Genomic DNA, 16346 nt, shown 5'->3' with positions numbered 1-16346 from the left:
CTTGGGCGTCTTTGGGCTTCTGTTTGTTGTTGTTGTTTTGAGATGCCCTGTTGTGGTAACCACCGCTTCGACTCGGCAACAGTGCAACCCCCGTCCGTTTTTCGCCCTGCGCGAATAGCCATCGTTCGTTGGTCGAACTACAGTAACAACAATCAAATCTAAAGTTTATTAATTCGGCGCAGAGGAACGCAACTCTAATTCCGACATTGCCACAGCAGGGGACTGCTCGCTGGCGTGACCAGCCGTAGTGTTCAGGCCACCACTTCCACGTTTCACCCGCGGACCACAGAGAGCAAATGTTTCGCCCACCGCGGCGCCAGACTGGACTAACGTTTGCGTGCAGTTGCGAGACGGACACAGCGCTTTCCCATCGCCACAGACCGTCAGCGCTCGCTAAATTCTAACAACACAGTTTGGCTACAAAGAGGTAGCAACTACCCCACCAGTGCAATTGATGGCTCCCTAATCTGGACGTCGAACTGCATCTGTCTCAGTGCACCGTGAAAGGTCTCTGTTGGATTCCTTTCATGTTAATTTCTTAAATCTGTTGTCATTTACGGCATAAATTCCTCTTCTAAATTTACTGTGGTATTTCTGACTATCTGGGAGGAGACTGAGCAGTGGAACGCGTTACTTTTACACATAAACGAGAACGATCTGTCACACTACTATACTTTAGAACACAGTTTATATGTAATTCATGTCACACAGTCTCATACGGAACCTACATCCGCTTTCTTTTATACAGGGTGTTACAAATAGGTACGGCCAACCTTTCAGGTAACATTTCTCACACACAAATAAAGAAAAGATGTTATGTGGACATGTGTCCGGAAACTCTTAATTTCCATGTTAGAGCTCATTTTAGTTTCGTCAGTATGTACTGTACTTCCTCGATTCACCGCCAGTTGGCCCAACTGAAGGAAGGTGATGTTGACTTCGGTGCTTGTGTTGACATGCGACTCATTGCTCTACAGTACTAGCATCAAGCACATCAGTACGTAGCATCAACAGTTTAGTGTTCGTCACGAACGTGGTTTTGCAGTCAGTGCAATGTTTACAAATGCGGAGTTGGCAGATGCCCATTTGATGTATGGATTAGCACGGGGCAATAGCCGTGGCGCGGTACGTTTGTATCGAGACAGATTTCCAGAACGAAGGTGTCCCGACAGGAAGACGTTCGAAGCAATTGATCGGCGTCTTAGGGAGCACGGAACATTCCAGCCTATGACTCGCGACTGGGGAAGACCTAGAACGACGAGGACACCTGCAGTGGATGAGGTAATTCTTCATACAGCTGACGATAACCCTAATGTCAGCGTCAGAGAAGTTGCTGCTGTACAAGATAACGTGGACCACGTCACTGTATGGAGAGTGCTACGGGAGAACCAGTTGTTTCCGTACCATGTACAGCGTGTGCAGGCACTATCAGCAGCTGATTGGCCTCCACAGGTACACTTCTTCGAATGGCTCATCCAACAATGTACGTTCTGTTGCTGTGTGTTTCCATTTCATGATTAATGTGATTTGAAGAGAAGTAATAAAATGAGCTCTAACATGGAAAGTAAGCGTTTCCGGACACATGTCCACATAACATCTTTTCTTTATTTGTGTGTGAGGAATGTTTCCTGAAATTTTGGCCGTACCTTTTTGTAACACCCTGTATACTGTATATGATAAGATACTGTCATCGCCCTTCCCTTCTGTGTGAAAATATGAATGAGTAAACGTATTTCTAGTTGCATGCTCGATGGTAGCAGACAAGCCTGTCTGCTAGAGAACAGTAGGACCAACGTCGGAACAGGTAGCTACGCTTTCTAAAAGCAAAGAGGTTTCTATTCTTAGTGTGGTCCTGTCCGTCCCTTGTCGTATTGGTATAGGAAGCTGCCTCTCTGGTCACTTCCGTTTATATCTGTGAAGCACCCTCGGTAGGGGCCCACGGCAGTCTGTCCGCGGCGAGCGTCTGAAGTGGTAAGATCTCCGGCTAAGTGCACTCTGCTAAGTCTGTAGGACAATGGATTTCTTAAGCTCAGCCTAACTGAAAATTTAATCACTTTTATTTCAGGTTTAGATCTAAAATATCTAATATTATCTTAAATTGCAACGCAGTGTAATTCGAGTGTGAAGTTCAGAATATCTTCCAGTAGTTGCTTTGTCACTACTTTGTGAGTAAAGTGGAACCACGTGTTGATGACCCATAACTCTTAAGATCATCAATCTTAAATGCGAATGTGCGTGAGATTATAACGCCTCGTCTTGACAATATTTTTCAATATAGCAATTTTTCTTTATGTTCAGCCCACGTGCGGTGTACTTTGAGAGACCAGTACCACGTGCTTATACAATTGTTTGACTCATCAGGTTAATAGTAACACAATAGTAACCAGTTCGAGGTTTTTCTTTTGTAAATTGCGTTTCGATGTAATTTATTTTAATTATCAAAATTATTGTGAAGTTACATTCTTTGTGTAAACCAAGTTGACCACATGAAGCATCTGGTGTAATCATCAAAGTAGCCCTGAGCTATTCTTTTTGGGAAGATTTCAGAGAGAGTTAGTATGAATTTAGTATACCAGTGTGTGGTAATTTCATGACGGACAGGATTGCGCTACGAACGTAACTTCTTTGGGTGAAAATTGAATCGGTTGGTTGCACTGGTTAATTTCCTCTTGCGTATGTTTCAACGTTCTTCGTGTGTTATTTTATGAATGCAGTGTTGTATGCAGTCTCCCAATCTTGGCTCCATATTTGATGTGTTCCGTAAGATTACAAACTCACATTTTCACAATCCTAAATAAGGCACCAGTTTAGTTATGAATCAAGTGTAACATGCTGAAATTTTAACGGAACAATGATCAATGTTAAAATAAATTTCCAAATATAAACTGATTTATTTATTTTTATTTAAATTCTCTTTTTATGTATATATACCACAGGCTGTCGTAAGATGACTATTAAAAGATTATAATTAATGTCAGTCTGGTTGGCAATTTGGTAAACTAGACTGGATATCTGGTGAAGCAGTTGCTCAGTAATGCAAGGTTAACTTCCCCAGATAGCTCACGGCTTTTAACCCGCTTTTATTGTCTTGAATATCAGCACCGCTTTCAGAACAACGTAATGCATGGCGCCCATAAAAAGTCACAAGAATGCAAAACAAAATACGAGGAGCGTTCAATAAGTAAGACAACCATTTTTTTTCTCGGGAAATTTCGGTTGAGAAAAATGCAGAATTTGCTGTGGGACATTTTGGAATATTTTCGCTTCAGCCCCTAAAGTTTAACGAAGGTCCGATAGTTGGCGGTGTCTGTACTGGAAGTGCGCTCCAAGCACCGAGCTGTTACTGAAATAGTTTTGGTGGATATTCATAGGCGCTTGCAGAGTACCTGCGGAGACCTGGCAGCGAACAAAAGCAAGGAGAGTCTTTGGGCAAGACGTCTGTCATCATCGCAACAAGACCGTGCAAATTTCTCCAATCTCCCACTCAGGACCAGTCACATGTACAACTACAACACACAATCGCTCTCTTGAGCTCTTCACTTGTCTCCACTTGACTCCTATAGTGTTCTGCTACTGTCTGCTTTTCCAGTGGCTAAACAGCGTCCCCGCTAAAATTACATCGTTCTTCCATTCTACAAACATCATCTGACTCATCATGACCACTTTTCAGACTAAACTAGTATACTAGAACAATATTTAAGTAAAGAAACGTTATAAATATTAGGTCACACTCAGAGAATTCACAAAAATTACAAATAAACTAGTGTTCTTGTGCAAATGGGCTCACGTTAAAAGACAACGAGTTGGCGTTGCCTTTTACTTAAACAATTATTTGTGTTTTATTGACAAAGGATCTTTTGGTTCTTTTTTCAATTGTGGTGTTACGAGACTGACCACCTTTACTTTCGCACAGTTTTTAAAAGTATTCGAAATCAACATATGAGTAAAGTTACTAACAACACAGTAAACTGTTCATTAAATGAATATACAAATATGACAAAATATAAGATGCTGACGCTGTGATCTTTTGGTGGGTAAATAGGGAGAATACAATGTTCTGACAAAGATTTGCGTAGTAAAAAGGATATAAAAGACGCGAGAAATAAAAGACGCGAGGAATAATAGACGCGAGGAATAATAGACGCGAGAAATAATAGACGCGAGAAATAATAGACGCGAGAAATAATAGACGCGAGAAATAATAGACGCGAGAAATAATAGACGCGAGAAATAATAGACGCGAGAAATAATAGACGCGAGAAATAATAGACGTAAGACATAAAAGATGTAAGACATAAAAGACGTAGGAAATAAAATACATACATATATTTAGCTTTGAGAAATGATGGCTGTACTGCTACGCTACCAACAGAGATATTGTCTGTTGAAATCTCATGAAGCGATTACAAGTTGTTTATTCAGAGAATCTTTGTGTAAATACACTCCTGGAAATGGAAAAAAGAACACATTGACACCGTTGTGTCAGACCCACCATACTTGCTCCGGACACTGCGAGAGGGCTGTACAAGCAATGATCACACGCACGGCACAGCGGACACACCAGGAACCGCGGTGTTGGCCGTCGAATGGCGCTAGCTGCGCAGCATTTGTGCACCGCCGCCGTCAGTGTCAGCCAGTTTGCCGTGGCATACGGAGCTCCATCGCAGTCTTTAACACTGGTAGCATGCCGCGACAGCGTGGACGTGAACCGTATGTGCAGTTGACGGACTTTGAGCGAGGGCGTATAGTGGGCATGCGGGAGGCCGGGTGGACGTACCGCCGAATTGCTCAACACGTGGGGCGTGAGGTCTCCACAGTACATCGATGTTGTCGCCAGTGGTCGGCGGAAGGTGCACGTGCCCGTCGACCTGGGACCGGACCGCAGCGACGCACGGATGCACGCCAAGACCGTAGGATCCTACGCAGTGCCGTAGGGGACCGCACCGCCACTTCCCAGCAAATTAGGGACACTGTTGCTCCTGGGGTATCGGCGAGGACCATTCGCAACCGTCTCCATGAAGCTGGGCTACGGTCCCGCACACCGTTAGGCCGTCTTCCGCTCACGCCCCAACATCGTGCAGCCCGCCTCCAGTGGTGTCGCGACAGGCGTGAATGGAGGGACGAATGGAGACGTGTCGTCTTCAGCGATGAGAGTCGCTTCTGCCTTGGTGCCAATGATTGTCGTATGCGTGTTTGGCGCCGTGCAGGTGAGCGCCACAATCAGGATTGCATACGACCGAGGCACACAGGGCCAACAGCCGGCATCATGTTGTGGGGAGCGATCTCCTACACTGGCCGTACACCACTGGTGATCGTCGAGAGGACACTGAATAGTGCATGGTACATCCAAACCGTCATCGAACCCATCGTTCTACCATTCCTAGACCGGCAAGGGAACTTGCTGTTCCAACAGGACAATGCACAACCGCATGTATCCCGTGCCACCCAACGTGCTCTAGAAGGTGTAAGTCAACTACCCTGGCCAGCAAGATCTCCGGATCTGTCCCCCATTGAGCATGTTTGGGACTGGATGAAGCGTCGTCTCACGCGGTCTGCACGTCCAGCACGAACGCTGGTCCAACTGAGGCGCCAGGTGGAAATGGCATGGCAAGCCGTTCCACAGGACTACATCCAGCATCTCTACGATCGTCTCCATGGGAGAACAGCAGCCTGCATTGCTGCGAAAGGTGGATATACACTGTACTAGTGCCGACATTGTGCATGCTCTGTTGCCTGTGTCTATGTGCCTGTGATTCTGTCAGTGTGATCATGTGATGTATCTGACCCCAGGAATGTGTCAATAAAGTTTCCCCTTCCTGGGACAATGAATTCACGGTGTTCTTATTTCAATTTCCAGGAGTGTATTTATTCGCTATGAAATATTACCTTCTGTAGTTTTAAAGGTGCTGCAATAGTGTTGTGTCACTGGATGTACCTCATTTCTTCTGAGATCGCAGATGTATTCAGATTTGCGTTAATATGTGAGTGTGAGTTTACCGTCGAATCTCAAAGAGGATGATGTTTCGGACTGTGGGGCGCTCAACTGCGCGGTTATAGGCCCCCGAAACAATTCCCAACCTTTGCTCAGTCCAAACTCGCCACTTCACGAATGATGATGAAAGGATGCGGACAACACAAACACCCAGTCATCTCGAGGCAGGTAAAAATCCCTGACCCGCCGGGAATCGAACCCGGGACCCCGTGCTCTGGAGGCGAGAACGCGACCGCGAGACCACGAGGTGCAGACGAATCTGAGAGAGCAGTAACTTAGCCACCATTAATATAGTATGACACTCCGCAATTTGTTGGAGAGTCTCCTGTAGAAGGACCATGCGAGTAACAGCCGCAAAATGCCCAGCGCTGCGATTTTTCCCATTTCCGGCCACACGCTCCTTTTCTGTGCCTGCGCTCGTCTGGGGTGGTCGTGCGACCTCCTCGTCTCGCTGACGCAGCCGCCAAGAAAGCAAATTCATCTCTCTTCAGTACCAGCCCAAAGTGGACGAGTAACTAGCCTACACATTCGTAACGTTACACGTTTGCTGATATTACAGCACTCAGCATCACTCAGACGAAGTTCACGTCGCCAGAAATTTCAGTTATTCTTAACTAAGATGGTATCCGTTCTTTCGGACACGTCCGATGGTATCTGTTCTTTCGGATAGATAAGGATGGTTCTCTTTATTAGGAATGGTAATACAAAGTAATATCTCCTTGTACAACAATATATTTAGTTAAAACACCAGACATTTTGCACCAAACATTTAACTTATTATCTGCATTAATTCTCCTGCGATTCCTTGTGTACAATGAAAATGGCTTGTCTGTTGTAACCACACACGTTCCATAATCCCTGTTGGGTACAACTCCAACTGCAAAGGTGCGATAAGAAATAATGTCTCTTTCATTGTAGGCCTCCAATCCTTGTAGAGGTTTATCAGTACCTCTTAAAATAGCAAATCCTGGCACGCCTCCCGAGATAAATCCCTGCAGTCGCGCTAACCTCTGTGTCCTCGGTGGCTCAGATGGAGAGAGCGTCTGCCATGCAAGCAGGAGATCCCGGGTTCGAGTCCCGGTCAGGGCACACATTTTCATCTGTCCCCGTTGACGTATGTCAACGCCTGTACACAGCTAAGGGTGTTCATTTCATTGTAATTATTCCTAACTGTTTTTCCAGCCGCAATTTCCTCACCAATTATCATGTTTTCTTTCTCTATTCTGGTCCGTGACTTCATTAATAATTTTTCGTAAGCCGCAGGAGACATTGGATTTTAATGAACAAATTAACATGGAATATATTCTTTTTTCTCAACCATTCAGTTGGCTCTGAGCACTACAGGACTTAACATCTGAGGTCACCAGTCCCCTACAACTTAGAACCACTTAAACCTAACTAACCTAAGGACAGCACACACATCCATGCCCGATGCAGGATTCGAACCTGCGACCGTAGCGGTCGCGCGGTTCCAGACTGAAGCGTCTAGAACCGCTCGGCCACACACGCCGGCCCATTCAATTATCATCCTATTCTTTTGTTACAGTTTTCCAACATAGTTAGTAAAATAGCGAGAGACCCTTAATCGTTCTTCGACATCTTCGCTTTGTAAGTTGCTTTGCCAAACGAAAATACTAGGCAACTCCTGATGATATGGTGGTGGATTCAATGTACTGAAGAAATGACGATGTTCTATTGTAAAGAAATATTGAATGTGTGGAGGCTCTTTATGTACTGGCGGTGTCAGGGAAGATGCGGACGCGACAGAGGGATACATAAACAATTAAAATCGCTCAAAAGAGTAAAGGCCGCTGGACCTTATGGGATAACAGTTCTATTTTACACAGAGTACGCCAAGGAACTTACCCCCCTTCTTGCAGCGGTGTACCGTAGGTCTCTAGAAGAGCGTAGCGTTCCAAAGGATTCGAAAAAGGCACAGGACATCCCCGTTTTCAAGAAGGGACGTCGAACAGATGTGCAGAACTATAGACCTATTTCTCTAGAATTTTGGAACACGTATTATGTTCGACTATAATGACTTTTCTGGAGACTAGAAATCTACTCCGTAGGAATCAGCATGGGTTTCGAAAAAGACGATCGTGTGAAACACAGCTCGCGCTATTCGTCCACGAGACTCAGAGGGCCATAGACACGGGTTCCCAGGTAGATGCCGTGTTTCTTGACTTCCGCAAGGCGTTCGATACAGTTCCCCACAGTCGCTTAATGAACAAAGTAAGACATATGGACTATCAGACCAATTGTGTGATTGGATTGAGGAGTTCCTAGATATCAAAACGCAGCATGTCATTCTCAATGGAGAGAAGTCTTCCTGTGATTTCAGGTATGCCACAGGGGAGTGTCATGGGACCGTTGCTGTTCACAATATACGTAAATGACCTGGTGTATGACATCGGAAGTTCACTGAAGCTTTTTGAAGATGATGCTGTGGTGTATCGAGAGGTTGTAACAATGGAAAATTGTACTGAAATGCAGGAGGATCTGCAGCGAATTGACGCATGGTGCAGGGAATGGCAATTAAATCTCAATGTAGACAAGTGTAATGTGCTGCGAATACATAGAAAGAAAGATCCCTTATCATTTAGCTACACTATAGCAGTTAATTCCATAAATTATCTGGCACTACGCATTAGGAGTGATTTGAAATGGAATGATCGTATAAAGTTGATCGTCGGTAAAGCAGATGCCAGACTGAGATTCATTGGAAGAATTCTAAGGAAATGCAATCCGAAAACAAAGGAAGTAGGTTACAGTACGCTTGTTCGCCCACTGCTTGAATACTGCTCAGCAGTGTGGGATCCGTATCAGATAGGGTTTATAGAAGAGATAGAGAAGATCCAACGGAGAGCAGCGCGCTTCGTTACAGGATCATTCAGTAATCGCGAAAGCGTTACGGAGATGATAGATAAACTCCAGTGGAAGACTGCAGGAGAGACGCTCAGTAGCTCGGTACGGGCTTTTGTTCGAGAACATGCCTTCACCGAGGAGTCCTACGTATATCTCGCGAAGAGACCATGATGAGAAAATCAGAGAGATTAGAGCCCACACAGAGGCATACCGACAATCCTCCTTCCCACGAACAATACGAGACTGGATTAGAAGGGAGAACCGATAGAGGTACTCAAGGTACCCTCCGCCACACACCGTCAGGTGGCTTGCGGACTATGGATGTAGATGTAGATGTAGTCAGCTTGTAAGCGGAATTTTTCTGACGTCGCCAGTTCGTGGATGGCCTCCTCTTGTCTCGAAGGATCGATGTCGAGTTACCTTGCGAATCTGCAGAAAAACTTGCTGTCAGCGTACCTGCATGCCTGCCTACCTTAGACATTCATTCATAGAGGAAACCAAACAGTAACAAGCAATAAACTTTGATTCCAAGAGAATTATTCTCTCCAAAGAACTTGCTGTCACGTTCGTTGCGGAGCAAATGGAGCATTTCTAGACTTCGGGGAGGGCTAAGCGGGAAGTTCCAAGCGGGTTGGCAGCCGGGTGGCAGCCAGCGCAGAGACCGTCGTCCGACTTTAACGCCGTGAATTATTCCGGCCGGCTTCTCTCCGAAATAGCTGCGGAGTGCGCTGCCACCAAAGTCCTTCAGCCACCAGCACAGGGGGGCACGAGCTGAGAGAGAGGAAAGGAACCCAGCGCGAGTCAGTCATTGATGCGGGCCTGTGGAACGCAGCAGTAACAGAAAGGGTCTGCTAAAGAGACTGCTTACACTACGCCTGTCCGCCCTATTTTGGGGTACTGCTGTCCGGTGTGGGACCCGCATCAGGTGGGACTGACGGACGACATCGAAAAAGTTCAAAAAAGGGCGGCTCGTTTTGTTCTATCGCGAAATGGGGGAGATAGTGCCACAGACATGATACGTGAATTGGAGTGGCAATCATTAAAACAAAGGAGGTTTTCGCTACATATCTTCTCGTGAAATTTCTATCACCAGTTTTCTCCTCCCATTGCGAAACATTCTGTTGGCACCTACCTATATAGGGAGAAATGATCGTCACGATAAAATAAATCAGAACTCGCACAGAAAAATTTAAGTCCTCGTTTTTGTCGCGCGCCGTTCGAGAGTGGAACGTGTAAGACCTCCGATTTTATCCCGACCTGATCTGATCGAATAGCAGCCCAATATTTATTATTAACATGACCGTCAACCTAATGGGGCTGGTAATCGGAATTGACTGCTACGGAAGTTGTTACTTTCCAGTTCGTCCTGTTCAATACTATAATACTGAATGTATGGTAATAAGGAACACCAACACACTTCACTAATTACGTACTTATATTTTTCTCAAAACACTAAAGGGAGACAGCCACTGCCTTCGTCATACATATCTAATTACGGTTATCTCAGCACAGGTTTTCTTCACTTGTCATTATCGTCACACGCTAATCCATCAGTGCATCCAACACTGCAATCCTAGGTTAGGCCGGCGCATTAGACGCAAAACTAAATATCGGCACTAGTAACGTCACTGATCACTTTTATGAAGATACTTCATCACTTTCCCGGTATTTATTTATTATTTAGGGGTCTAACCCTTCTCAGTTAAAAACCCTGTATTCCAATAATGGCTTCCACACACACACCATTCCCGCCAACCGCTCTGGCGCATCTCGACATCGCTCTTGCAACACGTCACAATCGATTGTTCGCCCTATCGACCTGTGCCAAGTGCAAGGTTATAGTAAGGTCCTACGGACCCCTTACAAACGGTAGAGAAAAAAAAAGTGTTGGATTATCTATTGAAGGGCCCTCGTACTAACAAAATTATGTTACGAAACTTTTTGTCATTTGAGTTACCAAAAACTAGGAATGGCGGCTATCGCTCACAGAACCGGTTTTATCTCCAGTTTAACCCGACGCTAAAAAACCATTCAGAATAGTCGGTTTCTACAATACAGTTTCGGTTTTATATTGCTATTATTTTCAGCAATAAACGTGAACCCCGAAGAAAGACTGAAAAAATCTAATGAAGGTGGAAGAGTAGGAGATCTCGATTATGGGCCCGGGGATGGCGAGAGAAAAAGGTCAGAAACTGATGACTTTCCCGTAACATCAGTTTCCGACGGAGTGAATTTTTCGCCCTGAAGCGATCACAAAATTAAGGTTTCACTTATCATCCCAAGTTCATGTTATGTCAATAAAGTTATATGTATATTAATCATATTAACCTTCTTTCCCAAGGAACATTGTGGAAGTTCTCTCTTTATACAATCCAGCAAAATTTCTTGTGCCTCGTCCACTTTTTTATTTTTCAAACCAAATGGAGCACTCCACTTTACTGCTACCGCGCTTAGTAAAATAGTTCCAAACTAGGAATGGTCCCCTTCTGCAATTCAGCCGATGAGCGAGGACGACAACGAGAAACTGCCGTATAGACCAGGTGTGGGAAAGTCTGGCATACTGCACGTGCAGTACTGCTGTCTAACAGGCCACGTCGAAGGGCAACATGTACATTTTTGTCCAAGCGGTACTGTACCCACTCTTACGAGGTGCATTCAAGTTCTAAGGCCTCCGATTTTTTTTTCTCCAGACTGGAAAGAGATGGAGAAACATGCGCATTGTTTTAAAATGTGGCCGCGTTCATTGTCAATACATCCCAGAGATGGCAGCACCGTACGGCAGATGGAATTTTACCGCCAGCAGCGAGAATGAGAACTGTTTTAAATACTCAAAATGGCGACGTTTTCCTTACTTGAACAGTGTGCAATCATTCGTTTTCTGAATTTGCGTGGTGTGAAACCAATTGAAATTCATCAACAGTTGAAGGAGACATGTGGTGATGGAGTTATGGATGTGTCGAAAGTGCGTTCGTGGGTGCGACAGTTTAATGAAGGCAGACCATCGTGTGACAACAAACCGAAACAACCTCGGGCTCGCACAAGCCGGTCTGACGACATGATCGAGAAAGTGGACAGAATTGCTTTGGGGGATCGCCGAATGACTGTTGAACAGATCGCCTCCACAGTTGGCATTTCTGTGGGTTCTGTGCACACAATCCTGCATGACGACCTGAAAATGCGAAAAGTGTCATCAAGGTGGGTGCCACGAATGCTGACGGACGACCACACGGCTGCCCGTGTGGCACGTTCCCAAGCAATGTTGACGCGCAATGACAGCATGAATGGGACTTTCTTTTCGTCGGTTGTGACAATGGATGAGACGTGGATGCCATTTTTCAATCCCGAAACAAAGCGCCAGTCAGCTCAATGGAAGCACACAGATTCACCGCCATCAAAAAAATTTCGGGTAACCGCCAGTGCTGAAAAAATGATGGTGTCCATGTTCTGGGACAGCGAGGGCGTAACCCTTACCTATTGCGTTCCAAAGGGCACTATGGTAACAGGTGCATCCTACGAAAATGTTTTGAAGAACAAAATCCTTCCTGCACTGCAACAAAAACGTCCGGGAAGGGCTGCGTGTGTGCTGTTTCACCAAGACAACGCACCCGCACATCGAGATAACGTTACGCAACAGTTTCTTCGTGATAACTACTTTGAAGTGATTCCTCATGCTCCCTACTCACCTGACCTGGCTCCTAGTGACTTTTGGCTTTTTCCAACAATGAAAGACACTCTCCGTGGCCGCACATTCACCAGCCGTACTGCTATTGCCTCAGCGATTTTCCAGTAGTCAAAACAGACTCCTAAGGAAGCCTTCGTCGCTGACAAGGAATCATGGCGTCAGCGTTGTGAAAAATGTGTACGACTGCAGGGCGATTACGTCGAGAAGTAACGCCAGTTTCATCGATTTCGGGTGAGTAGTTAATCTGAAAAAAAATCGGAGGCCTTAGAACTTGAATGCACCTCGTATGTCATGTGTTAGTTGCTTGTTTGTAACTGTCGGCGTTGTTACGATAATTGCATTGACCGATTTTATGTTTCTGTAATAACACAACATTTCAAAGCAATGGAAATTTTGCAAATATGCAGTACACTTTCTTTCAAACAAAAAATGTTTTATTTAAAAGCTAAACATTTTAGCACTGCTGCAATGGCAAATTGATATGCATGTTTTTTTTACTAAGTTATTCGAAAAAACTGAGAAAAACCTGTTATAATCGAGACCAAGCAAATACCGGAGAGTACCGGTTAGTCAGAACTAACATACCGGTATAGGTTTTAACCGGTCGGTTTTTCTCCATCTCTACTGAGAACACTAACCTTAGGTTCCGACAAGTAATCGCCTTTACAGACGAGAACACATCACTTCCGTTGCGTTGGCACAGTTTACGTGGCCAGATACACCAGTTAGCCTATATACTGACCTGTGCCGGTTACCTGTGAGTAACTACACTACTACAGCGTAACAGCTACGGTGATAAATAACAGCGGGGACGTTTTAACGCTGGTGGAGTGCGGAGGGATACCGGCTGCGCATTCGTAAAATTTTATTTAAAACTATTACAGAGCAAAACTAAAAATACCACCTACAGAAAAGTAACATTAACAGCGATCGAAAAGTTGTACGGTAGCAGATTTTGCACCTTACATGATGCTAAATCAGTACTAATACACCAAATAATAATTGATAATTGGCCAACAGGTAGGAGAGAATGGACACAGAAAAGGAAGTTGTGCGTGTCATGTCAGACTAACGAGATGGGCTCAGAGGCTGGAACACGGCCGGAACCCCTAAGGAAGGTGTTCATGTCATGTCAAACTAACGGAATGGCCGCGGCCGGACCCCTTTGTCGGTTGGCACTTCAGACCACGAAAGACGTTGGGAGAGGCTGGGCCATCACAACAAGAAGCGAGAAGGAGCTATATGCGAAAGAGAGAAAGACGATTTCGCGCCACAGTGGAAAATTTGCGGAAGACTGTGACGGTATTGGCGTAGAGCGCGTAGAGATACGTGTTAAAAGTTTGGCGGCAACAGTAACCGCGGGAGAATTCTGTGTCGTGGTTGGGTACAAACGCGCACGGATACGTGGAGGTCTGTGTCGTGATTGGCTACCAACGCGCACGGATCCATGCGGCGAAGAACGGCCAGGTTTGCAAAAACTCTGAAGGAGGACTCTGGGGTCGGCTGTGGAGGAGAGCAGTCGCGGTGTCTGGCTGCCCTGCTTGGAGAGCGTGAAGAGAAGTAGGTTGGAGAAGCTACCGGCATTGAGTCCAGTGGTTACTCTCCAAGTCTGATTAGTTTAGAGCATACGACTCCACATACGTAGCATTATCTGTTCCTCTGAGGAGAGAAACAGATTTGTACTAACTTGTGGTGTTCATATGCAATCTGAAGTGTACCTTTGCTGCCGCGTACTTGAGTTGACCAAACTACGCTTGGCATATGTGCAAGTAGCTCGAGTATTGACTAGTGACGGACTCCGCTACTGAACACTTGCGTACAGGAGTTTACGGACGCAAACCACGTCCACGTTGGAGATTAAAGCCAAGCTCGCTCACGGGAAAGACGGCATCACGACGTTGGCTGGGCCGACCGTCGTAATCATCACGGAGAATTACGGTGATATTAGCAATCATCAGCCAAAGTAGGGCACTGCAATTCTAAATGAGTTCGTATTCCGCTAGCTCTTTGACTGGCGCTCTCTGAGTCTGTGTCCGTTCAGGCAGAACTTCAATAGAGTCACTTGCGGGTTCAGTGTGGACTTACGTAGTTAGGAAAAGAGGATGCATTGTGCCAATGATAGGCTAGTTAGGTTAGCGAGTGTACTGGAATGTCATGTTAGGCTAGAAATATTGCTCATCCTGTTCTGAATAAATCTTAATTTGGTATCATATGTTAATCACGACATTACTGATTTCGTAGCTAGCAACCACCATATTTTTGTTTAATAATTAGAGTTTAATGATAATTTCGATGCAAATGATACTGGGAGATAACCGCGCGTTTAAACAGAGCCACTTTAAGTCAGATGGCAACTCAAGGTCTTTTAAGACTGTTGTTGTTGTTGTTGTTGTTGTTGTTGTTGTTGTCTTCAGTCCTGAGACTGGTTTGATGCAGCTCTCCATGCTACTCTATCCTGTGAAAGCTTCTTCATCTCCCAGTACCTACTGCAGCCTACATCCTTCCGAATCTGCTTAGTGTATTCATCTCTTGGTCTCCCTCTACGATTTTTACTCTCCACGCTGCCCTCCAGTACTAAACTGGCGATCCTTGATGCCTCAGAACGTGTCCTACCGACCGATCCCTTCTTCTAGTCAAGTTGTGCCACAAACTAATCTTCTCCCCAATTCTATTTAATACGTCCTCATTAGTTATGTGATCTACCCATCTAATCTTCAGCATTCTTCTGTAACACCACATTTCGAAAGCTTCTATTCTCTTCTCGTCTAAGCTATTTATCGTCCACGTTTCACATCGATACATGGCTACACTCCATACAAATACTTTCAGAAACGACTTCCTGACACTTAAATCTATACTCGATGTTAACAAATTTCTCTTCTTCAGAAACGCTTTCCTTGCCATTGCCAGTCTACATTTTATATCCTCTCTACTTCGAACATCATCACCTTTACTACTTTAAGTGTCTCATTTCCTAATCTAATTCCCTCAGCATCACCCGACTTAATTCGGCTACATTCCATTATCCTCGTTTTGCTTTTGTTGATGTTCATCTTATACCCTCCTTTCAAGACACTGTCCATTCCGTTCAACTGCTCTTCCAAGTCCTCTGCTGTCTCTGACAGAATTACAATGTCATCGGCGAACCTCAAAGTTTGTATTTCTTCTCCATGGATTTTAATACCTACTCCGAACTTTTCTTTTGTTTCCTTTATTGCTTGCTCAATATACAGATTGAATAACATCGGGGATAGGCTACAACCCTGTCGCACTCCCTTCCCAACCACTGCTTCCCTTTCATGCCCCTCGACTCTTATAACTGCCATCTGGTTTCTGTACAAATTGTAAATAGCCTTTCGCTCCCTGTATTTTACTCCTGCCACCTCAAGAATATGTCAAAAGCTTTCTCTATGTCTACAAATGCTAGAAACGTAGGTTTGCCTTTCCTTAATCTTTCTTCTAAGATAAGTTGTAGAGTCAGTACTGCCTCATGTGTACCAACATTTCTACGGAATCGAAACTGATCTTCCCCGAGGTCGGCTTCTATCAGTTTTTCCATTCGTCTGTGAAGAATTCGCGTTAGTATTTTGCAGCTGTGACTTATTAAACTGATAGTTCGGTAATTTTCACATCTGTCCACACCTGCTTTCTTTGGGATTGGAATTATTACATTCATCTTGAAGTCTGAGGGTATTTCACCTGTCTGTAAGACTACCAATAAATATTTTTCAAGATATCGATGATTTTACAATAAACCCCCGTACGTTGCAAAGGAAAGTGCAGTGCAGTGAAGTATAGTGGGGAGGG

At 44.9% G+C, this 16346-nt stretch overlaps 1 non-coding gene across 1 annotated transcript; it reads left to right on the top strand.

Annotated features, from left to right (window-relative positions):
• The first annotated feature begins 7006 nt into the window (after positions 1-7006).
• On the top strand, positions 7007-7081 carry Trnaa-ugc. Its single transcript has one exon. It is a non-coding gene; the product is annotated as a tRNA-Ala (tRNA).
• Positions 7082-16346: the final 9265 nt, after the last annotated feature.

Source organism: Schistocerca americana, chromosome 8 (genome assembly GCF_021461395.2).
Source record: "Schistocerca americana isolate TAMUIC-IGC-003095 chromosome 8, iqSchAmer2.1, whole genome shotgun sequence".
Lineage (NCBI taxonomy): Eukaryota > Metazoa > Arthropoda > Insecta > Orthoptera > Acrididae > Schistocerca > Schistocerca americana.
Note: the sequence above shows the minus strand (reverse complement) of the source record. Positions and strands in the feature narration are given on the sequence as shown.